The sequence below is a fragment of the Gallus gallus genome, chromosome 1 (genome assembly GCF_016699485.2).
Source record: "Gallus gallus isolate bGalGal1 chromosome 1, bGalGal1.mat.broiler.GRCg7b, whole genome shotgun sequence".
NCBI classification, from domain to species: Eukaryota; Metazoa; Chordata; class Aves; order Galliformes; family Phasianidae; genus Gallus; species Gallus gallus.
In genome coordinates, this window is record NC_052532.1 from 29485139 (window position 1) to 29509241 (window position 24103).

Consider the following 24103-nt stretch of genomic DNA (forward strand, 5'->3'; position numbering starts at 1 on the left):
TGGTGGTTGTAACAGCATTGAAAAATTAAACCCATGGGAGTCAATTTAATGTAGGATAAACTCTTTAACAACCAGCAAAATAGCCATATCAGCTGTTCCATCTGCAGATTATGTTTCAGTTGTAAAATGTGGGTTTTTTTAATAAAAAGTGCAGAAGCTTTCTTTATTCTGCAAAACATGTGTTTCCTCCTCCATGGAAGCAGCTGCTCCCAACCTTTCATATATTAAGAATAGAAGTATTGTGTTATAACTGGTTTCTTCAGTAGGAGAAGAAAGAAAAGGAAGAAAAGAAACTGTCTAATAATAATGAGGGTTTGTTTTTTTTTTTTTTCCAGTTTCCATCTGAAAATTAATCTCTGAGCTCTGAAGAAAAGATGTATGTTTGTCTTTTGTTGTGGTCAAAAACATTAGTCTACCCACAAGGGAAACAATACGAGCCCATGTACAGCTTGAAATAATCAATATCTAGACTCAACAATTGGGTAATGCTTCATGTTAACACAGTCACTGTGAAAATGAGAGGTTGAGGGCAAGATATCTCTTTTAATTATCAGAGCTGTGTGTCATGGACATTCCAGAAATAATGGTATCTGAACAAATCTTAAGTATTGTCAGATAAATGAAAGACAAAAAACATTCAAACTGATCTTCTTTATGATTTATCTCATTGTTTTTGTAGGCTTATCTGACTTACCACAGCATCTCATAGAGATGGAAGCTTGCAAAGAAGATAGAGACTTCTTGTATCTCTGGTTTATTATCTCTATGACACTCACCTCATCATTGCAAGGAATCAGACAAAAAGTAGCCTAGAGGGACACATAGATTGCTAAAGCTAAGTATTAATAACCTTCATCCTCTAAAACAAAACAAAAACCAAACCTAACAAAACAAAGCTGCTAACACCTCAAGAATTCTGATTTTTGCTTGTAGCTTAGTCTTGCAATGAGAAATTTAATGGCAGATAACCTTTTCCTCTTACAGACTGACAACACTGGAGATGTAACTAGAATCTTTCAGTTGTCAGCAAACTGTTTTGGTGTATTTTGTTTTCTTGTCAATATACATATAGCTGCCAATGTAATGATTTGGGGAGATGCAAAAACTCACTGAAGATTTATCCTTCACACTAGAATTTATTTTCCATACCAAGGAAGCAAATGGTGAGACAGTCAAGGGCAAGAAGATTGGTGTTTGTGAAGAAGCATAAGAATGGTATGGAGAAGGAGATTAGCATAATGCATTTTGGTGGGAGTTCTTTTCCAATGTAGCTCATCTATGTGGGAAGTTCATTACAATATTTCTTTTATAACTTATGTCTCTTTCAGGATAACAGAATAAAACAATTGATGGTGGAGCAGTAGCTCTTTTCTGTGTCACTGTGAAAGATCACTAAACACTCTATCTCTAATTCTCATTCCAGTTACTTATTATATATTAAAAAAATGAGCCTCTTCAGAGCTTGTTTTAAGTCAAAGGTTCATGTGCCACATATTGTAGCAATCTCCACGTGTACATTTTAAGTCCTTCTTGATCTGATGATTATAATGCCCTGGAGAGACAAAATGGGTAAATAATTCAACATCGTGAATATTAATGGTTAACAATTTCATCAGGACGTGATATTCCCATATTGAAAGTAGGTGAGCTGAAAGAATGTGGTTGATTGTATTAGCCTGTCAGAAAGATAAAGGCAGTTGCAGAGCTTTTATAATAGTTCGAATTATGGAAGAACCATAAAACTATAGATATTTCTTGTGCTTTTCCTGATTCCAAAATATTTATCGATTCAGAGAAGAGCCCATGGAAGACCAGTGAAATCATCTGTTATAACCAGTCAGGATAGCAAGATAGCAGCAGGAGAGCAGGCTGTGCTATTGCTGGGAAATGAGGAAAACAAATCTAATTAAAGTAAAACCCCAATTACTAATGCTGTTTTTCAAAATCACACATCCACTTGTATTCCAAGGCCTCTGCTTTGCTCTATTATGGAAACCCTTGCAAAGGAAACCACCTTTAAGATGCTACCAAGGTGGACAGTGGGTTCAGCTCCCACTTTGTGTATATGTGCATGGCCATCTCAGAGACAAGCAGAGGAGAAGCAGATTCTCAAGTTCTTCACCAGCACGTCAAATAATGTTCTAAGACATGATTATTAAAGAAAGATTCTCCTCTTTCCTTTCCTGCTGTTTACTTGGAATTTTCAAAGAGATGTTCAAGGGGTTTAAGATGCAATCTAAATCCTTGAAAAGTAGAATCAGCCAGTAAATTGGCAGCGTTTCCCAGACTCCAGTGGACAATGAAAGATACCCTATATCTCATGTGATTTGAAAGGAGTATCTGAATACACCCAATGTCTCCAAAAGCAGGTTTACAACCTTTGGCACCTGAGTTCCCCAGATATCACGCACTTGAATAAAAGTCTCACAAACCTATCATGAAGGCATCCCAAACACCCAATCTGAGCTGCTCAGATCAAAGATTAAGGAGGAAAGCAAGAGTGAGAGAAAGTGTAAAAAGAAGTCATATAAGGGATACTTGTACTGCCTACCACATGTCTTGAAGAGATAGAGGATTTCTAATCATTTACTGTCCTGTCACCACTGGAAGATCATGAACCTTCTGAAGTATGGCAGACCACTGCAGACTAGTAATCTGGCAGAAGGTCACATCAGAGAAGTGCAATAATAAAGTGTCTGGGACAGTAGCCTGACATTTGTGCTAATAAACATTATCAACAACATCAGCAAGACTTCAGAAAAACTCCTGAATTTCACTTGTCAGACTTGTTAGCAAGAAGTATCGGGAAACATTTTAGACCAATGTGTTCCTGGGTGAGGTCATCAGCTCCAGGAATTCTTATGCTTCAGGCATAATTTAATTTCATCTACATCCCTCATCTTCTTCATCACATAAATTAGAGCTTGAAGAAGACTCCCTAGTCACAAGATTGCTATACATTTTCAAGACCTTCCCAGTGCTCATTTAAAGAGAGAAAGTTCAGGCAATGACATTTGTACTGTTTCTTTCAGGAAACCATTTCTCCTTTATAAGGAAATAAAACTCCCTTGAACAATTCTTCAATAGCCCCTTATGGCAGTGACTGCTATTGTGAAGTTCTGTTGCAGTGAGCAGGAAGCGAATTATCCCCCCCTTACAATTTCCACTGGTGTAACCAAGTGCATACAGTGCAGTGTGATGTAGAATCTGACCCCTAAGATTACATTTAAGAAATGTGCTCTAAGAGTTCAATGTCTCTGTATTTTTACTTTCTCTTTTTTTTATTCTGTTACAGATCCTGTCCATTTGTGAAGTCTAAAACTCTTCAGGAGCTGTGGTCATACACCACAGTGGCCACTGTGCATAGAGCCAAACAGTTTGAGTCTGAGTAGAGGAAGACATTTTCAAAGAACTTAAAAACAGTTTCTTCAAAGATTTTGCTAACCAGTAAACTGAAATTTTAAACATGCAGGAGTAGGAAGTAAAATAGAAAAGCCACATTAGTTCTCCTAACAGCTTTCTCCTGGTCTACAGCAGCAAATCTTTTCCTACAGCCAAAATAAACAGCTCAATAAAAGGAAAAAAATAATAACAATAATTGATGCTTGATGTTATATAACCCATATACTAAGTGGATTGAGCTGAATAAGCAATGCCATGCATGAGTTCTTCAGCCTCCTCTACATTATCCATATTCTGTCATACGTACACAATTCAGATTATGGATATAGGCATCCCCTTCAAACTCACCAAAGGCTTCAGTTCTCATTTTGGAGCCTACTTGTATCTTGTGGCTTTGACACATGCTAAACCAAATATCAGGTATGGGCAGATAATCACAAACAATTGAGCTTCCATAGCTTAGTAGGCCGCCATTTGTCACTGAGCTGCAGCGTCTGACTGTATGTGGATATGTCACCTAACACATAGGTAGGACAAAAAAGCACTAGCTTAAATCCCTGCAAAGGTCACATTTGCTATTTTATTGAGATGAGGCTCAGTGAAATAAAATAACACACTTTACTTTTCACTTGTAACGGACAAGGAGCATTCATGTAACTAGTTAGCAGCTGTCTATCAGCTGAGGTAAATGGTTGTCCCTCAGTAGCTTGGTTGCTACCGTTAGTCCTGTTGTACCCATAGCTTGGAAGAGGCTGGAGATGGACTATACACAGACCTAATGCCATGAAAACTTACTGAAAAGAGGGCACAGAGAAAGAATTACTCCCTTTTACTCTGACAAATCCTTCCAGCACAGCACTCAGTTATGGTTTTGAATCACACCCTGAGCAAGAGGGGACAACAGACACCTGCATGGCTTGTTCTCACCTAGCTTTACACTGTGACCACTGAGGCATGTCTGTTTTACTTATTCATACATTGCTGAGGGTATGTCAGGTAAGTTATTGGAGCCAAACAAAGCCTGCCTGTTTCACAAATTGGGATTACTGGCTGAAGCTTTCTCATATCACCTCTAACCACTGAGGTCTCAGGATAGCGTCAGTGATGATTACTGGGCTATAAAACAAGCTGTCAAAGCTGTTATAATGAGGGGTTAAAATAATATACACTCTGTATTGAATAATTGCTATAAATGCCCTGAGGCGTAAAAATATTGTTTGAGATGTTGTAAATAATGCGGCTGGATTTAATTGCAATTTGAAACGTCTGTTCTGTTTTTTGTTTGTTTGTGTGTTTGTTTGTTTTTGTTTTTGTTTTTTTTCTTGTATCTTGGCCCTAAGTGTTTTTTTGGGCCTGCTCCTCAGCCAGTGTTTGCCACAAAAGTAAAAGTACCTCAGCATACAGCATATATCTGGGTCAATCTGAGGTCAAAGTTCAACTAAAGGAGGCAGCAGGCAGTAAATACAAATGAAAGACATCACTATGATAGACAAAACTGATCTGCATTAATATGAACAAGGTTGACTGATAGTGAATACATTTCCAAGACACAGGGTCAGCTTTGGTGCATCAGCCAGGCTGAGGGTCTAAATGAGATGCATTGCTGCAAGCAGCTCTTGGGCAAAAATCCCCAAATAGCTATGATCTCATAGAACAGACTTATCAGTTATGGTAATAAAATCATCCTGAGAGTAACTCTCCGTTAGCCTTTTCAAATATTTTCTATCACTGTCAAAGGAAGTGCTATTTCCTTCCTTTTTATAACTTTTTTTCCTCAAGATTAATACTTCAGTTTACTTCCATCAGTGAGGATTGCTCTCCCATTTCATTCTTTCCTCTCCGTAATTTTTTTGCTATTAAGCAGATGTCTTTAACAGGATATGTGTGTTTCTTTATCTATAGTATAACGTAGTGGAAGTCTGTGTTTAGAGGGCACATTTTCAGGAAAAATACAACAGGAGGTATTCCTGATGGGAATGTGACTTCTTACATTTTTTTTAAACATAGATTTCCTTTTAATTTTAAGCCCAGTGGTGGGCCAGGACTGTAGAGAGTTCTGACAGGCACTAACTCTGTACAGCTTAACTCTAGGCAGACAGGAGCAGCTGCTCCATGAGCCTACCTGCGAGGCAGGTTTTCAGTGTAGCTCCCTGGGGTGCTGTAGAAATGAGTCGTAAAAAAAACACAGGCACAAAACTTGGGTCTTAGTACTCAGCATCTGGCTGCAGGACTCAGCACTAAGCTTAGCAGACAGATTTGCAGGGAAGCACGCTGGAAAAATACCTCATCATTAGACAACAACAACAACAACAACAACAATATCAACAAAAACAAAACAGGGGCAGTCAAAAGAGTCTGGATAAAAACAGAGTGGGAGGCAGAAGTTGTACCATATCTGATTTCATTTCCCATCATTTAATAGAGGTCTGGAGAATGAGGAAAGTGTGATGAAATATTAAACAGCAACACACAAGTCTTATGTAGTTGGAGTGCAAATGACTAGTGACATAAGACGTTCCATTAAATGATGTCCATGAAAAGCAAGCACATAGTGAATCATCCATCCACATAGGCTTGCAATAAGAATGCTGCAGAACTCATCTCTGGACTGATATTGCTGCCATTTAATGTAGTTTCTAGCAAGTCATTTATCATATTTATGGCTACATCTACCCCTTTTTACTATGTTCTTTTTTCACGAGTTCTCCTAGAGAAAGGCTATTCCACAGCTTTATGAAGCCATGAACTGGAGAATAATGCATGACCTAAAGCAAATGGAGGTGAATGATGCCCACATTATACTGGTTTTCCAGACCTGTCAAAGAATTCCCAATACATCAAGTAGTGTTGACCAACTTTGCTTTGCCTATGGTCTCCAGAACAGGTAACAAAATGGAATCAAGGGTGTGTTTACAAAGCTTCATTATGTTATCCCTCATCATGATTTGCAGCAAATGTGAATACTTGCATTACTTCTTGTATCTGGAAGTGTCATCCTTATCTGTGCACTACAAATCCAGGCTTTTCAACAACAGAATTGAAACACTGCTTAACTTCTGTATAACCATTTCCTCCAAGGCCACACTTAAAAAAAGATATAGAATTTATTTAAAATATAGCTGGCTTTCCAACTACTTAGTGCCTTCAAATAATTTGAGTTGTTGAAAGAATACAATCACTAAGCAGCAGCTGCTGGACCACACACCATGTGAAAGAAAGAAAGCTGTGATTCTGTTGAGAGGCTTCTGAGGATCTTCATGCCATGCAAATCCTTTTGCTTCAGCTAAATCCCTGGAGTATGCAATCCTGATATAGTTAAAATGTTCCTGGATCATTTGTTTCCCTGGAAGCTTATTTTGCTACATGCTTGGTGTGCAGTTATTCATAGAGAAAGCCCTTTCCCTTTGCAGGCAGAAAACAGCTCAAGGTAACTCAGCAGACACTTGATCTGCACCTTTTTTTTTATGCATATATATATATATGTATATATATTTTTTCCCCATAAATTCATTGAAATGTTGCATAGATTCTCTGAGGAGGTAAGGAGCATAATAAGAACTTAAGAACTGTTGTACTGGATCAGACAGAAGTTTTCTTAATCTCCAATATCCTGGATAAGCAGGGAAATAAAAGAGCAGAGGAAGAAATACAGTGACGCTTTCTCATGTTAAATTTCCTGAACCTGAGCCACATCTCTATGGTTAATTAATAGTCTTTCTTTCCTTAATGTTTTCAATTGCTTTTTGAACTCGTTAATATTTTGGCTCTGACAATGTTTTGTGGCAATTAATTTCAGCAAAGAAATGAGCATCTTCAATTTCCTTTAGTGGCTGCAAACTTGGAGAAAACCAAAACTTTCCTGGACTGGAACTTCAGGCTTTCTTCCATTTTATTTTCCTCTATTTCAAAATTCAGAAAATGATACTTTGTCATCTGTCTCACTGGCATTAATCGTTCTACCAGTTATTTCACTAACATTTGTTAGTGAGACCTGTTGATTCAAGAAAATGTGTTAATCTGCACTGAAGACATTTAGGAAAGGAGCTACTCATTTCTTGATTTTATTTTTAATTGGAGTTTCATGGTGACAGCTAAAGTTATTCAAATCTCTAATACATTTAACTACATACGAAGTATTTATTTGTGCTGGCCAGCTTCCAAACCTTAGTTCATATGATGAGTCCTACATATTAGTGGAGAAAGTTAGTGGAGTGTAATATATTTAAAAGTTATTATTGCACTGTACATATAATTTATTGCAAGCAAGCTTGTTGTTAAGCTACTCTACCATCTATACTTATCTGATTTTCTAATGTCTTTAATATACCCTTAATATTAAAGAGTCTTGAAAGACTATTATATTCATTATACCTCTCATCTAATTTTATAGATGCACGTGTTTCATACAAGTCAACGACCCCACTGGAATCACAACTATAGCCACAAAAAGTGTTCTGAATAATGGAGGACAAACGGTGAGATAAAATAATGAGATTACAGGAATACACTGAGAAAGAAAAAATGGTATTCTTCCCCCAAAGAATATGATGCTCACAGAAGTAAAACAGGAAGGCTATTTTTACTACAATTTTGCTTTCCTGTTACTTCATCTCTCCTGCGGAGTATGTACAGTCTGAAGATCAGATAGAGTCATACTAACTGAAGAGCTTGTTCTTTGAGTTTAGCAGATGATCCTAAATAGAGGGTTTCTTCCAATAGTCCCATAGCAGCATCCCCTCGTTTAGGTCAAGAGGTGATGGAGTGGAGTTAGGGTTAAATACTGAGAAGTGTTAGCTTTGTCCACAGAGCTGTCTTGATCCAAACAGTAGGAAAATCCTGAGAACAATGCAGATGAAATCTGACATCTGCACTATGTAGGTTGCTCCAAAGGTAATATTTCTTTTAAATCAAGAAAACCAAATCATAGTGTTGAGGTACCTCTAACTCTCTTTAAATCTATGATGCATATTTTGTTCAGAACCTCATATTTTTTTCTATTACACTTTAATTTGTTTCAGGGCAGTTCAGCCTGGTGGATGATCTACATTTGTCCGTACAACTACTCTTCCACCAACTTGCATGCCATTTTGGAAATCATCATTCTAGTGAGCATTTTATTAGAGGTGATATTCTGTTTGCTTCTGTACCATTGACTACCACAAGATTTTGCAGTGTTTTCAGAGATGATTCCTGGCTTTCACAGGTATCTATTAACCAGGCCTTAATCCATTTAGTCCATGCTTCACTGGTATTGTGTTGTGCTATCTTTAATCAGAAAGCCTGGCAGGAAGATGTCAGATGCCTTAAAAAGGGCTGTTTCACCAGAATGGATGTATCAACCAAACTGGTAATTCCCACACATATAATTGAGGTTATTACGGAGCCATATTTATTGTTGTAATTAGCTGAACCCCATGTTGTATTATTTTGCCTGGGAATGATTGTCCTAGAGAATGTACTACAGAGGCCTGTGTAATCTCACGACTCTTTAAGATTAGCTTGTTATTCTCCCAGGCAAAAATCTCTTCAAAGTAATTATTTGGCATTTTTAGGTGTGTTATCTGAGCCTGCTGATTTTAAACGATTTAAACAATGTACATGATCTTTTTTAAAATTACTTTTTCAACTCCTAACTGTGAAAGAAGTATTCCTCTTTGTTTTCAAAATAGAAGAGGGAATTATTTACTTGAGGCTCCTGCATGTCCTCTGAACTGTAATGACTCTATCTTCTATATCTAGTAATTACCTTGTATTATTTCTCAGATTTCATTTATTCCTAATATACTTTCTAAAAGCGCCTTATTTTACGTAGCCCAGAGACAAATCAATGATGTCATTAACCTTCATAAATTGTATTGATTGTTATCCAGTTCTTTCTTTTCTCATGTGTTACCTTTAGTTGCATTTTCCCCATTTGTGAAGGCTTCTTTCTCTCCATTCCTGCAGATCCTGTTACCCTCTTTTTGGATTATGGAATCATAGCTTTCTTGTGACATTACAAACCTGGAAGATTTCTAAATTGATGTTTACCAGCAAAGGTTTTCTCTTCCAGTTAGTTCTAATCTCTTTGAAAATCTGACTCCTTCAAAAACACCAACTGTTCGTGTCCCATGTTGGATCTGCCCTACTTTTTTGACACAATAAAGTAGTCATGTCATAATTTTGGTCTCCCTACAACAAGTATCTTCCAGTACAGTGATTAATTCACCTTCACCTACAATTAAGCCAAAAACAAATTCACTTTACAAAGGCTTCTGAATTAGAATATTTTAATTTTTTACTTTTTATTTTTAACTTTAACAGTCTTGTACTATTGTGGAAGGAAGCCCTTAGAGCATATGCCACCACAGTAAAGTCTCTACCAATCTTCCTTCTGCCTTTGGTTAGTTCTCTCCTGGATGCTCTTGGTAGTGTTTATGCAAAAAAATATACATTCAGATGTATGTTTCAGACTGCTACATCAGTCTCAGGGAGCAATGGTAAACTGTGTGTAATGAGGTGTGGATGGAGGAACGAGCAATGCTCCATGCAGTGTCACTTTAGCGTGGCAGCAATGTGGTGCCCTTTTCTCTGCCCCCTCTCCCTGACTAACTATGCTCCTTGGAGGGCAGTAAGGTGCGGAGTCACCTGCCAGGGGGGAAGAGAGAGAGAAAGGGAGCTTCATTATTTCCCTTGTGCTTGTGTGATGATCTCTGTAAATATCAGGCTCTCTTAATTAGTAAATAATGCAGTTAGCATAAAATCATTCAAAAATTAAGAGGTCTTATCTATTGCAAGACCTGGGGACTCAATTATCCATGGTTGATCCACCTTTAGCTGAGGTCACACCGTGTAGCCTCATGTGAATACTTTAGAGGGCTTTCTAATGTCAATATAATATCAAGTTCTGTTTTAAGTGAGTGAGAGTTTATTTACTGCATATAATCAGGATATAAATGCCATCCTGGCATATTTATTTGTTTTATACCAGACCTTTGAGCAAAAGTTACTAGTGATTTGGAACCAAACATTCTATTTTGTCTTAGGCCTGAAGGAGGGGAAGAAGATGATCTTGAAGTCCAAAATTACATTACTGTCATCGAGATCAGAATTGGGATAATGGTAAGTAAGCAAATTACAGCATTAATTTAGCATTAGCATGTGACAGTATTGGCAGCATGATGGGAACACAGCCCAGCCATTTTTCTCTGTAGCTCTAGTTGCTTAAAAAATATATCGTACACAGCGATTCAGCTGGCTATAATACCTGGTCTAATATTTAACACTGCCCAGTATTTCCTAAGTGCTGTTTGTGTTACAAATACCTTAATTTCAATTAGAAGCATAGAGATCAGGATCCCATTCCTGCACAAGCAGTAAGAAAAGGCACTCAGCCTTCACTGTTTTAGTAGCTCTTCATGGATAGTGGGCCCTGATAAACAGCAAGCTGAGGGCAGGCACGCTTTTTCTATGCGTTGAACTAGTTGCTGATCCAAATACTACAGATTTAATGAAAACATTTCTGTAAATCTCAGTAGCTTTAGGTCAATCATATGGTCAAACTGTTTGAGCCAAACCTTTCATTCCTTTTCTACCTGTGGCAAAATGTCAAAAGATTATTGTCTTAAACTGAGCAATGGTCTATAATTGTTACCCCAGCTAAATCTATCTCACACAACGATATTATACCAAAACAAATAAAAGATGATATTTTGTAGTAGCCACAAGCAAAGAGAGTGGTGATGGAGGGCTCTAATGATGACTCTTGCTGGATTTTTTTCTGCTCTTTCTTCACATTGTAACCTCAAAAGTCCTCTCATATGTATCAGTACCATCCAGTTTTGTAATCCTTGCTTATTGCATTAATTACCACCTTAACTAAGAGCCTTCTCTGGGCACTAAATAAAACGGATCCATTAATTCATCAGAATTTCAGTCCCCAAATCAGGCTTGTGGGATGCAGATCAGTTCAAAAGATATTCGTTAACGCTGAAAGATGCATGTACAATTAAGTGCATTCTTTATTCAACGACTGTCTTCCTTTGTGCAGAATATAGCCCATTATCATGTATATGGTTATTTTATGTAGCTATATAGTTAGATGGAAATGTAAGACTCCCCCCCTCTTGCCCAGCCTGTCAGTGACATCCCTTGTTTAAAATATTTTTGAATGTTAATTAGGTTTTCACTGCCCCTGTCTTTAGTGTCTGCTAGAAGGCAGCTCCCATCCAGTAACCACCTTGAAGTTACCATAGATCTTGCTAATTATCTCTTTCCCCATAACTCCAATGGATAAGACCCTGTGCAATCTGTGACAAACGAGACCTAAATTATGCAGTAAATGCCCCTGGATTCTCTGGCTTTCTAATGCAGCAGATTGGTAATACTGCAGCTTTGGGTAAATTTTAGAAATTGAGATTATTATTGCATTAAATATAAAATGAATAATCCATGAAAGAATTTCCTTGTATTATTTGTCACAGTAAATTAAACTTGTTTTATCCTACACCTGCATTTCCCCTCTGCTTCTGAAGTGTACATGAAATAAGGAACTGAAGGGCAAGAACTTATCAGAGCAACTGACAGCAGCTTCGCTAGCCACAAGACAATTTGGGATTTGGGGCACTAAGGAAGCCTTGAGAAATGATTTGAGGCTCAGGATTCAGAACTCAGCACACATGTTCCTGCTTAGCAGACAAGCTTGCAAAAACCCTCTTGGGTTAATATTTAAATGGCATTGAGAGAAGTGCAATTTCAGTTTTCCTACACATGGGAAAAGAGCACTGAGCTGCATGTAGCTGTACTAAAGGACATTTGGCAGAATGTCAACAGCCAGAAAGCAACAGCTTTATGGCTGTATCCACACAAGGACTTTTAATGTTGCCTAAAATTGCCTAAGTTTCAGGATGGAAGAGCATGTGATTTGAGGCAATGCTGCTTCATTTTTGCCTATTTTGGTGAGCCCACTGGGTCAGACTGTAGGCAGGAGACACACTGCTCTTCCTCTGCACGTACTCATTTGGTGGATTCAGGTGGGCAAAGAACTGCAGGTGGGCAAAGAGGCTGAGCCCCTGGCTGGCTGGCAGAAAGCTGCCCCACTGGGGCAAATGGTGACAATTTCCACGAGGTCACATATACCAGGGAATTTCTGAAGGCTGAAACTTGAAAAGCCTTCAGGGCATCTCTTTGTGGGTTAATCACTTAGACCTTGACTCTAATCCTGACCTCTGCCTCTGCAGAGCCTGTACAGAATAATTGCTGGTAAGGCGTGAACCTATAGAGAAGAATCCACTTGTAACTCGGGAGTGCATTCATTTGTTTCTTGAATGAAAACAAATTCATCTGCTGGAATTTGATTCTGCAGTGCAGACTGCAAAGGCTATGGCATTAAACAATTCATTCTGTGAAGTGCAGGTTATTCTGGTGCAGCTTTTGATACCAGAGCTGCAGCTTTGATGTCGCTTCTCTGAGTGGTGTTGCAAGTGAGCCGCTCGGCTTGTCCTTTGCTCCAGGATCTCTGTGCAGGTCCGAAATATACAGTCCATGCTCTGACTAAGGACAGGTGGGCAGTGTCTTTAGGTAGGACTACAAAGAGCCAGAGCAACGACAAAAGTTCTCACTTGAAAATGGGAGTTTTACAGGTCTATCGCTAAAACTGCCTGTCAAGCATCCCTCAAATGATGTGTCAGACATATTATCCATAGGTGAGAAGAGCATTTCACAACTTCCATATGTGAAGATGATCCATGCTCTCTAAACACATTTATATATTTGCAATTTAAAGCAGGTTAGACATTTTCAAGATTTGTTTTTCCCCGTGTTGGAAGCACCACCCAAAGTTCACCCTGGTCTGTGACTTCCCCAGCTTCTCAGCTATCACCTTAAAAGTCAAACAGTACCAATAAACAGTATTTTCTGTTCAGGGAGAACAACGGTATTTCCACCTACTGCTTCTCAACAAGAGTTTTGTCAGGCCGCTCTTAAAGCTGGCCTCAGCCCCTGAAGTCTCTGGGGCTGGCCTGGTAGTCTTGTGGACTCCTATATTCATAGAATCAGAGAGACATGGAATGGCTTGTGTTGGAAGGAACCCTTAAGATCACCTAGTTCCAACCCCCCTGCTATTGCAAAGACACCTCCCACTAGACCAGGTTGCTCAGAGCCCCATCCAGGCTGGTCTTGAATGAATGTTTCCAGGGAAGGAGCATGCAAAAACATGCTGGGCAACCTGTTCCAATGTCTCACCGCCCTCATAGTAAAGAATTTCTTCCTAATATCTAGTCTAAATCTACCCTCTTCCAGTTTAAAGCCATTTCCCCTTGTCCTGTCACTACCTACCCTTATAAAAAGTCCCTCCCCAGCTTTCCTGTAGGCCCCCTTCAGGTACTGGAAGGCCGCTACAAGTTCCCTCCGGAGCCTACTTTTCTCCAGGCTACACAGCCCCAGTTCTCTCACCTGTCCTCATAGGGGAGGTGCTCTATCCTTCTGATCATCTTCTTGGCCCTCTTCTGGACCTACTGCAAGAACTCCATGTCCTTCTCATGCTGGGGGCCTCATAATAGGATGCAGTGCTCCAGTTAAGGTCTCATGAGAGCAGAGGGGCAGAATCACCTCCTTTGACCTACTGGCCACACTTCTCTTGATGCAACCCCACAAGAGCACATTGCCAGCTCATGTTGAGTCTTTCATCAGCCAACACTCCCAAGCCCTTTTCATCAGGGCTACTCTCAAACCATTCTCCACACAATCTGTATTTGTGCTTGGGATTGCCCCCCATTCAGGTGCAGGATCTTGCACTTGGCCCTGCTGAATTTAATGAGATTGGTATGGGCCCACCTCTCAAGCCTGTCCAGGTCCCTCTGGATAACATCCTTTCCTTCTAGCATGTCAACTGCACCATTCACCTTGGTGTCATCTGCAAACTTGCTGAGAGTGCACTTGATCCCACTGTCCATGTGGAACTCCTGCAGTGTTGTATTTCTCAGCAAAAAGTCTGAGGCATAATGAGAATCCTTGGGAATCACATGGCTGATACCTTACGATAGGCTGCTTCTGGCTGGCTGTCACCCTGTCTCCCAGCCAGCTGGTTCCTTGCTGGCCTCTGTCCTGGCAGGAAGCTGCCTGTATGCACCACTTGGCTCTGTGTCCATCTGCCTGGCAGATTACAAAGGAGCATGTTGTGTTTTGGAGTTTCTACAAAATCTCCGCTTAAAAAAAAAACATTCCTCTATTTCCAAAATAAAAGCATTGAAGATTTTTTGCTTCTACAAAGCTGTTAAATATATGTCTTTATTATTATTATCATTATTTCCATGATTACATGCAAAATATTCTAACCATTTCAATTCTGTGTCTGACCAGCCCTCCAGGACTCAGTGGGTAGTTGTCTAGGGCCCAGCTACATCCATAGCTTAATCAAAATCTTCTGGCATCAAGTATATTGATGAGGAAAAGGATTGTTTTGTTTCAGATTTTCTTTCAGTGCTCTTTCGCTGTTGGAGGATTAGCTGATAGAGGAGCAGATGTATAAATCACCTGGGCTGAATATTGGGGGCTTTTCCAAAGGGATGCATTATGTTTTGGCACTACTCGCAGTCGATGAGGATTAAGACTCCAAATGCCTTTTGTTCTCCTCAGTTCTGCCCAATATTAATTATTCAAACTGAGGATGACTTACTCTTCTGCTTAAATGATATCTAAAATGGAGGACTACAGCTCCTCTTCAGGGGAATAAAGAGAGATAGTGAAAGTGTCTGAAGTAATAATCACAGTGAGAAGATTCACTTTTGCCATTCAGCACTTCTGAGTGTTATTAGCTTGTTCCTTTATATAAAGTCTCCTCCCAGCTCCCTTTTTTTTTGGCAATAGAAATAGGATTTGCATCGTATCTTTTTCCCAAGAGGGAGATACTGGAGACCCCTCAGGATTTGATTAAGATTTCTCTCACTGAGTTCACATTTGTCTTGTAATGATTTGTGAGTAGCTTAACTTGTTTGAAATACTAATGCTAGAAGTTTGATATAATTGACTCAGCCCTGGATCTTTCATAAACTTCACAAATTCTTTCTTAATTTCTTTCATTACAATGGTCTGTGTAAGAAGATGATCAGCAATCATCATTAAAATGTCATTTATATCCTGTATGACATTATTCTCCAGGCTTCCTACAATTGATACCCGCAAGATGTGATTTTTTTTTGTAATTTCTGCAAGTTAGAAGACTGCTGCAGAAAGGAGGCATACACTGAAGATATAAGAGCTGTGATTAATTTTGACTCCAGCCAAAGAGATTTTGAAATAGAACCGTATCTATTGATCTAGCACATAACATCATTCCATTATCCACAAAATCCAGGATTCCTCTTTAAATTACTTAATTTAGCTCTTTTTAAGACTTCCTTTGCATCACATGATAGTGGCATATATTCTATATTTTTATACCTCTTCATACACTATCTGCTAATTAACACCCTTGAAAACAATTTCTCTAGTCTTCACTAACTAATCAGGCAGCAGAGTCCAACCCATTAGACAGAACAATCGTGACTGTTTTTACATCAATATTGAACAAGCAGACATACCTGCGAGACGGAAAATCAAATTTGTCTTTGTTAAGTTCCAAGTCAATTAAAGATAGGTTTCTATTGATTTTGAAATTTGCTGAGATTCCAGGAAACCGACTTAACAGGTTGGCAAGCAAAACCCTTATTGTATGTAGTGTCTTAGTTAGACTTTGTTCCTGGCTTTTTGTTTTTAAAGTCTTCTACCATTCCCTCACAAATTCCTTCACGTTTATTTCTGCTAAGCTTTTCGAGCTGTTTTTCACCCAGGATTTGAATTACTGTGTTGTCAGCTGTTAACCTCGGCATAGAGTTGATCTTTTAAAACTTCTTTATCCATCCTATCAGTTTTGCCTAAATGGCAATAACCACTAGCAAACGAAGCACATTTTGTGATTATGCCTCTGAGCTATCCCTGTTTAACACCCCTCGCAATATCCCTCCAACTCCAGGAAATGGCCATTCTTTCTGCTTTGCTGAAGACAAATGGTGGTAATGGACTGATTAGAGTAAAAAGATTTTAAACAGCTAAGGGAGATTAAAAAAAAACCTGCTATCCTAATGATCTCTGTGTAGGTATTCCTTGGGTCAACTAGACTTTTTTTTTTTTTTTTTTTTTTTTTAATGTTAGGGTTAATCTTCTTCCTTCTTTACAGGACTGAGTAGCTGGCCTATAAACTTGGTGACACTATTCCTGGCCTCTCAGACGCATGACATTGTAGATGCCCGCAGGCCATGCCTAACACAATGATGGTACTGCACATTTCATAAAATAAGAAGGACAGTCTTCTGGGGATGGGCAAGTCTTAGGCCTGTTTGCCAACCCATTTGTAGTTTCGCCAGTACACAGGGGAAAAAAAAATCAAGAATTATTGGGCTACAGAAAAAAAAGAAAGAAGGAATGTACCTTCTTTCCATATTTGTATGGGTACTTCTTCATGGGGGAAAAGGCCAACATTTTAATTATTGCTTCTGGAACAATTTCCGTGTTTTAAACCATGAGTTTTGAATAGAAAACTGAAAAGCAGTGTTGGAATTAGTTCTTCCAAGATCAGAAAAGTGGGCCTGAAAATCCTCATGCCTTTTCATTTTGTGGGCCAGTGCTGGAGGATCTGGTTGCACATGGTCACCTCCTCTTCCTGTACTCTAAGCTGCTGTATTTTTACAAAGAGCAAAGAGGCATGCTTGCAAGTCATTAAAAGTCCAAGGCAGCACGGAGATAGGGAATTCACGCCCCACTATGGCCACATGGCACTCGGCTCCCTTACTTTCAGTGAGTATCACTGCATCGTTCCAGAAGGCTTCTAGCTCAGTGTCTTACCATTTTGGGCTTGTCATTTTGGGGCACCTCTGTTCTCAAATACTGAGCATCAAGCTTGACTTATTTAGCACTCTCCTCTCAGTTCTGGGCACCCTTTCTTTCTGATCAGTTCTTCCTCATATTCTGCTGAACTCATTTCTCATTTCTCATAGAAACTATGAGATATGAGATATATTGAAACTATTTTTCACTTTAAAATATCCTTTTAGGTGTTCACTTTTAGCTATCACAGTATGGCATGTGGGAGAGCAGAAAAGCCATGACACAGAAGTGAGAATACATAATTGTTTGCAATGTATATGATGTGCTTCACTTACAAATATCCAGGAAATTCTCTCTCCCTCTCTCAAGAGTTCCTTTTGTAGGAGTTTAACTTTTTTTTTTAAGAGTTCCTCATTCTTTATGTCAGTCTGGTGTGGGATTTCTTTCAATCCAATGTTATTTCTTCTTTCTCAATTCTCCAAATTATCTATTTTTCAGGATCTTGCTTTCAAGCTCCTGAAGTCTCTTATCCGTATCAGTAACTGTATCTGAATGCTTGTTTAAGCCTGCCTCAACTTCAGTCACTCTACCTTTTATTGCAATTCCCTGAAAGCGGCATTCATCAAAGCTTTCATTGATGTTAGCTCAGACAGTAATTCTCTAATGTCTGCCAATCTTCCTCTGTTGTACTTTGTTCGCAGAACAACATCATGCCTCTGGGACCTCCTGGGGTCCCAGTGCTTCTCTCTGGCCACTTACAAAACTATTGTTAATGTCAGAAGTGCACCTCTGCACAAGTGCACTGGCATTGGGGATCACCACATATTTTCAGGTGGGGCTTTGGCATGTCCTACTTCTCTGAAAATCATTAAAACTGGCATTCTGATGAGTGTTTTAAAACATTCCTCCTGGTCTGTAAAGCTGTTTCTATTCTTTCTTTTTCTTTCTTTCTTTCTTTCTTTCTTTCTTTCTTTCTTTCTTTCTTTCTTTCTTTCTTTCTTTCTTTCTTTCTTTCTTTCTTTCTTTCTTTCTTTCTCTCTCTCTTTCTCTCTTTCTCTTTCTCTCTTTCTCTTTCTCTCTTTTTCTTTCTTTCTTTTTCTTTCTTTCTTCCTTCCTTCCTTCCTTCCTTCCTTCCTTCCTTTCTTTCTTTCTTTCTTTCTTTCTTTCTTTCTTTCTTTCTTTCTTTCTTTCTTTCTTTCTTTCTTTCTCTTTCTTTTTTTTTCTTTCTTTCTTTCTTTCTCTCTCTCTGTCTTTCCTTCTTTCTTTCTTTCTTTCTTTCTTTCTTTCTTTCTTTCTTTCTTTCTTTCTTTCTTTCTTTCTTTCTTTCTTTCTTCCTTTCTTTCTTCCTTTCTTTCTTCCTTTCTTTCTTTCTTCCTTCCTTCCTTCCTTCCTTCCTTCCTTCCTTCCTTCCTTCCTTCCTTCCTTCCTTCCTTCCTTCCTTCCTTCCTTTCTTCCTTTCTTCCTTTCTTCCTTTCTTTCTTTCTTTTTCTTCCTTTCTTTTAGATCTCTGAAACCTTCAAGCTGTAATAGGATGAATTTAGCCTCTCTGGTCCAGTTTGGGATGCATCATTCAAGGCTGCATCTTTACGAGGTATCTCCATTCCCCATCCCCCTACCTTCTAAAGGTGGTCACCCAAATGCAGGTCTAAGAGCTCAAACTTCTCCTTTTGCCAACAAGTAAAATCCCATAGTCCAGCTTATTTCTCATTTACAGCTCTCCTGTCATATGGATGTGAAATAAAATGATTTACTGCATTCTGCATTTCTCTGAAGTTGGTCTGTGCCTTCATCCTTCCCTCCCTCAATAGAATACCTTTTTTGCTCCCCTGCCTTTTCTCCACAGCCTTCTATCTGGCACTGCAGAAAGATATTCATTAGATCCTTGAAGCAGTTGCCCTCAGTCTGACATTGCTTTCTGCTCAGTTTATTTTGAAGGCAGTCCCTGATGAAACTAAAACCAAATGCCCCATCTTGTGATGAGATTGCCTGATATTGCTATCCTGGCTATTGTGAAAATGTATGCATAGAGTCCGGCAGTGTCAAAATGATCAGGAAGAGATGTTGTAAACATGAGCTTTCAGGAAATTCTGAGGATACAGGTGAATCCTAAATCCCATCTCTCTCTGTGTTTTGCATGCATCTGAGTGAATGACACAAACCTTACTGACTGTTCCCCAAAGCAGTCATCTGGAGATGGATAACCACCACCTTCAAGTGTCCACCACTGAACCAGCTTTGCCAACTCTGCCAAAAACATCACAAATGTCATCTGCTATATCCATTACCCTCTGCAGTGAAACAATGCTGGCACTAAGGGCAGGGAGGGCTCCCACCTAGGGCAGAAATGCTCATAGCATGAGGAGTACGCCCCACTCTGTGATTTGATGGACAGCCCAGATTCTCGCTCAATCTGAGCACACAATGATTTTTGGATGACTTGATAACCCAGCCATGCACTTCAGATACACAGAAAGGCAGACACTGGAAGATCCAAGTAGCGTGTGCTATAGGAGCCCATTTTGACCTGGTAGAAATATGATGCTTCATGACAACCCCGATGTTTATTGCTGCAAAGGCCCTGGCTTTCCCCTGAGCTTGGGTTTGTGACAGTACGGCAATGAATCCTATAGCTTCCAGGTTCCCTGCCACAGGAACTGCAGAGGCAGCCTACAAGAGAGATTTCATTGCCAGTGATATTGTTCCCATCTAAATTAAAACATGGAAACTTCTGTCACTATCTCTGGAGATGAAGAAATCAATCAGCAATTCTTGCCCTCCAAGAACAGAAATCTATGAAAGAGTTTCCTTTGCTTTAATCTACAGGGATATCTGTACATTCTGTTTTTGCTTTCTGTTCAGTTCTCTGCAGGATTTCAAAACTCTGATTTAGGTGCTAATATGCTGCAGTGAGTTCCCGTCCCCAGGCATCTTCATCATCTCCAGACTGTGTCGGCTTAAACTCTTAACCTGTCGTAATACTGTGATTAAGACCCATCATACATTTGAGCAGTTCAAAAGCCCATTTCTGCTTCACCACTGGATGCTCCCTCTTGCACAGTAAAAGGCAAAATCAATTGCCCCCTACGTGAAACAGAGGGAAGCCAAGTGGGCAGTTTCCATGGCAGTTTCCAACACTATAGTGGAGCTCCCTTGCCACGTTTATGCTGTATCTTCAGTTCTGCTGTTTCCAACCTTCCTGGTCTTCATGTGAATTACACAGAATAATCTCCTTTTTAGTTTTTTTCTTCATCCTACTGATAATTTGGAGTGATTTTTAAATGGCTATGAGCTTACACTGCAATATTACACAGGTATGTATGAATTCTCGATCACCTCACACCACTTTAAATTACTCATGTTAAAATCTGTATGTCATGGGTGTTCACAATACCTAGTGTGTCATATGGGTATTGCTAAGATAGCCCCACTTCTAGCAATAATCACAAAGACTGAAAAAACACACAGGGTCCAATTTAAGAAGATAAATGATGGTGAGTCTTCAGACCACGAGAACTTAGTACAGTGCTGCAGATAGCAAAGGGCCTGCCTGCAGAAAGGATTTCTTGCTTTGTGCTGTGCAGTCTCTGAGGGTGTGTGTGTGTGTTAGTTATTTCCGACATCCCCGTACAGAGGAATAAAAGCAGTTGAACAGTAGTAAGCCTGGATGCTTACTGCCAGACAACAGCTTAAATCACAACAAAAGAGAAAAGCCATGGTTCTGAACTAAGTACAGACAGTGGATATGCTAAACCAGAATATTTGCAGGAGTCAAGCAAAAAATAACCGCCTATGTAAAAAGCCTTCTTTTTTTGTTTTTGCAGTTCATATCAGTCCGATTCCTATCTTGCCTTCAGTGATCAGGAAGAAAAGAGCTCCATTGTTTAGTGACATTTCCGAATATTTATAGTTCTCTAGTAGTAACCTTTTGTTTGGTAGATAGTGGGGTTTGCACAGCATGCTGAGTATGTCATTAAACATTTGCCTGAAGATCTGAGTGTTAGCATCAATGACAGAGTTTCCTAAACATGTCACATTTTCTTTGGCTGTCATGAAAAATTATAGCTACTGTGACTCACACTTTAATAGCAGCTATTTGTGATATTTTAACCTAATGTACAGCCCCAGAGGAGAAACAACAGACACAATAAAGCATCTGCCAGTGACTTGCTCGAACGAAGGGAATCTGAGCATTATTAGGATGCCAAATTAAAGAGAAAAGGCTCTTGTGTCAAGTGCCAAAGGGTCTCGGTGTTTGTTAACTTCACTGTAATTTATGTCTTATCTCTGAAAGCCTATGAAAAGAAAGATAAGAAATATTCCTTTCCTCTCTATTGTCCCTCTCTTTGTATTAAGTAGCATAGTTTTTGTGATAGAAAGGGTTAAATTCTTTTAAAAATTAATGCATCATTAAGCATTTTATTTTTAACTAGTAAAACATCTTGTGGGCAAGATTACCTTCCAGTAGATCATAATAATGTTTTGGTTTTCTTCAGCGTAAATTTTAATAAATAACACAAGCATGGAATGATGCAGGTATTATGGATGCCATGAGAAAAAAAAAACAAATTGTATTATATTCCCCCATCTTTTCTCTCAAACATCTTGTTTGGATTTTTCTGTAAGAGAACATGAAGAAGTGAATATTTCAGGTATCTGTAAAAGAAAACTGTTCTCTTCCTGTTTATACATATTCTTTCCTTGTTTTTGCCAAAACCTCGTATGTTGTCATTATATAGTTCAGGAAATTCATCTGTGCCTTTATTTATCCACCTGTAAAATAAGAATAGAAATATTTGCCTCCTTTGTAGTTAAATTCAGCCTTGCTTGGAAGTATTTTAAGAACTTGGAGGGAAGATGAGATAATTGCACAAATGATGCATTTTTGATTGATACAAGTTTGGAAATGTATCCCATATGATTGGGTTGACAATCCCAAAAGCTGAGCTCCAGAGGAAATGCAAACAACTGCCACTAAATGCATCCAGTGATAGAGCTCCCAAGTCTACCTTAAAAGCATGGATGAATACATCATTCTGGGGCAATATCATCAGCTGCATAGACCTCTTCACCTTGGAGTAAAGGAGCCACTGCAGGATTTATAACAAAGGACCAAGCTCTGCAGTCCCATGTGTGACTTCACTATATATCATTTTCTTTAAAGTGTTTGTTTCCCCACAGGAAAAAAAAAAGTCCATGAAATGTGATGTTGCTTTTGCTTGTCAGTGTGGACATTCTGTAAATCAGACCATATTACGGCAGCTATGTTCACATTTCAACATAAAACTGTGATAGCACCTAACCAGCTTTGTGAAATACGCTCTCAATAAATAGAGCTGAAAAGTAAAGTTGCTTACTGAATTAAGAAGCAAAATAATCTTAAATAAACTTAGATTTCCCTTTCAGACCTAAATGTCCAATGGATTGTATCTGTTAGTCTGACAACCACAGATTTAGAAGTTATTATTGAAAATTTGTAGATTGCTCTCTTTAAGTGCACCACCTAAGCAAGATTTGCAGGAAAAGGAAGTCTACTTGAGATCGTCTCCTCATTATACACAGATTGCATTTTCTAGGACTAGAGGGAATGGCTTCAAGCTGCGCCAGGGAAGATTTAGGCTGGACATTAAGAAATACTTCTTCTCTGAAAGGGTGGTCAGGCACTGGAATGGGCTGTCCAGAGAGGTGGTGGAGTCACCGAGCCTGTTGGTGTTCAAAGAGCATTTGGATGTTGTGTTGAGGGACATGGTTTAGCAAGAACCATTGGTGAAGGGCGAATGGTTGGACTGGATGATCCTGTGGGTCTTTTCCAACCTTAGCAATTCTATGATTCTATTTTCACTGACTATATTCTCTGCTCTGAAATAGTTCTCGTCATGTTTCTAGCAGATGTGTTAGCACAAGTACGTAGATCATCACATGCTTTAGTTTTGCCTTGTAATGCAATACTTGATTCTTCCTCTCAGAAACACCAGTGTTTATTCTACCTGATTATGGTATATCTGGATGAGCAGTATCATGCTTTTCCCAAGGGGATTATCAAGACAGAGCTGAAGTTTCTTATTATCATTTGGTCACAAGGAGCATGTGTGAATTTTGCATTTCTCTTCACAGTATTTAAATAGAATTGGTTAGTAGAACTGAAAGACTGCAGCTGTCAAGTGTTGTCATAAGATCATTTAGAGACAGAGGCTAAGAATTGGGATCCTACTAAGATTATCCTTTCAAATAGAGATTGCAGAAGAGGAAGGATTACTATGAATGGCAGGTATTTTCAAAGTGTTTCAACACTTGTTTTTAAAAAAAAGAATAGGAATTTTGCGCTTAAATCTAATGGATACAAAAATACAGTCAAGCAAAGCAGAAGACGTCCTGGTACAGAACTCTTCTTTTTGCCTCAATGTGAGGGCAGATAACCAATTACATCAACAACGTGATCTCTCACTGGTAATGGCTTGGGCTGGGATGATGTCCACATCAAGGACAGCAAATATTCTTCAGAAGACATCATCAGTATGGCCTTACACTGTGCAGAGTCACTGGAATTCAGACATTTTAAAAACAAAGTTTGGCAAGCTGTACTGCATAGCTCAGCAGCAAAGTGCAAATTCAATGTGAGTTAATATTGTTTCAAAACTTTCTGTGACATTGTCTTGTCAAGGCAAGAATGAAAATAGATGTAACAGAACATTCAGCCCATCCGATAAACTATACCTTTCCTTTTTTAAGGCATTTAGATGGTGTAGGAAGGGATATCTGGATGTAAGCTGAGTTACTAGAGAAGGACAAGGGAAGGGGGAGAAGGTGGGAGGGAGGTTACAGAAGGAAAAGCAATCAACAACAAGGTGGAAGAAAGCATAAAACA

The 24103-nt window shown here is 39.0% G+C and overlaps 1 long non-coding RNA gene across 1 annotated transcript; it reads left to right on the forward strand.

Moving 5' to 3' along the window:
• The first annotated feature begins 683 nt into the window (after window positions 1–683).
• LOC121106847 lies at window positions 684–8590 on the forward strand. The gene is made up of 3 exons (XR_005840016.1): window positions 684–6286; window positions 7793–7877; window positions 8421–8590. It is a non-coding gene; the product is annotated as an uncharacterized LOC121106847 (long non-coding RNA).
• The last annotated feature ends 15513 nt before the right edge of the window (window positions 8591–24103 follow it).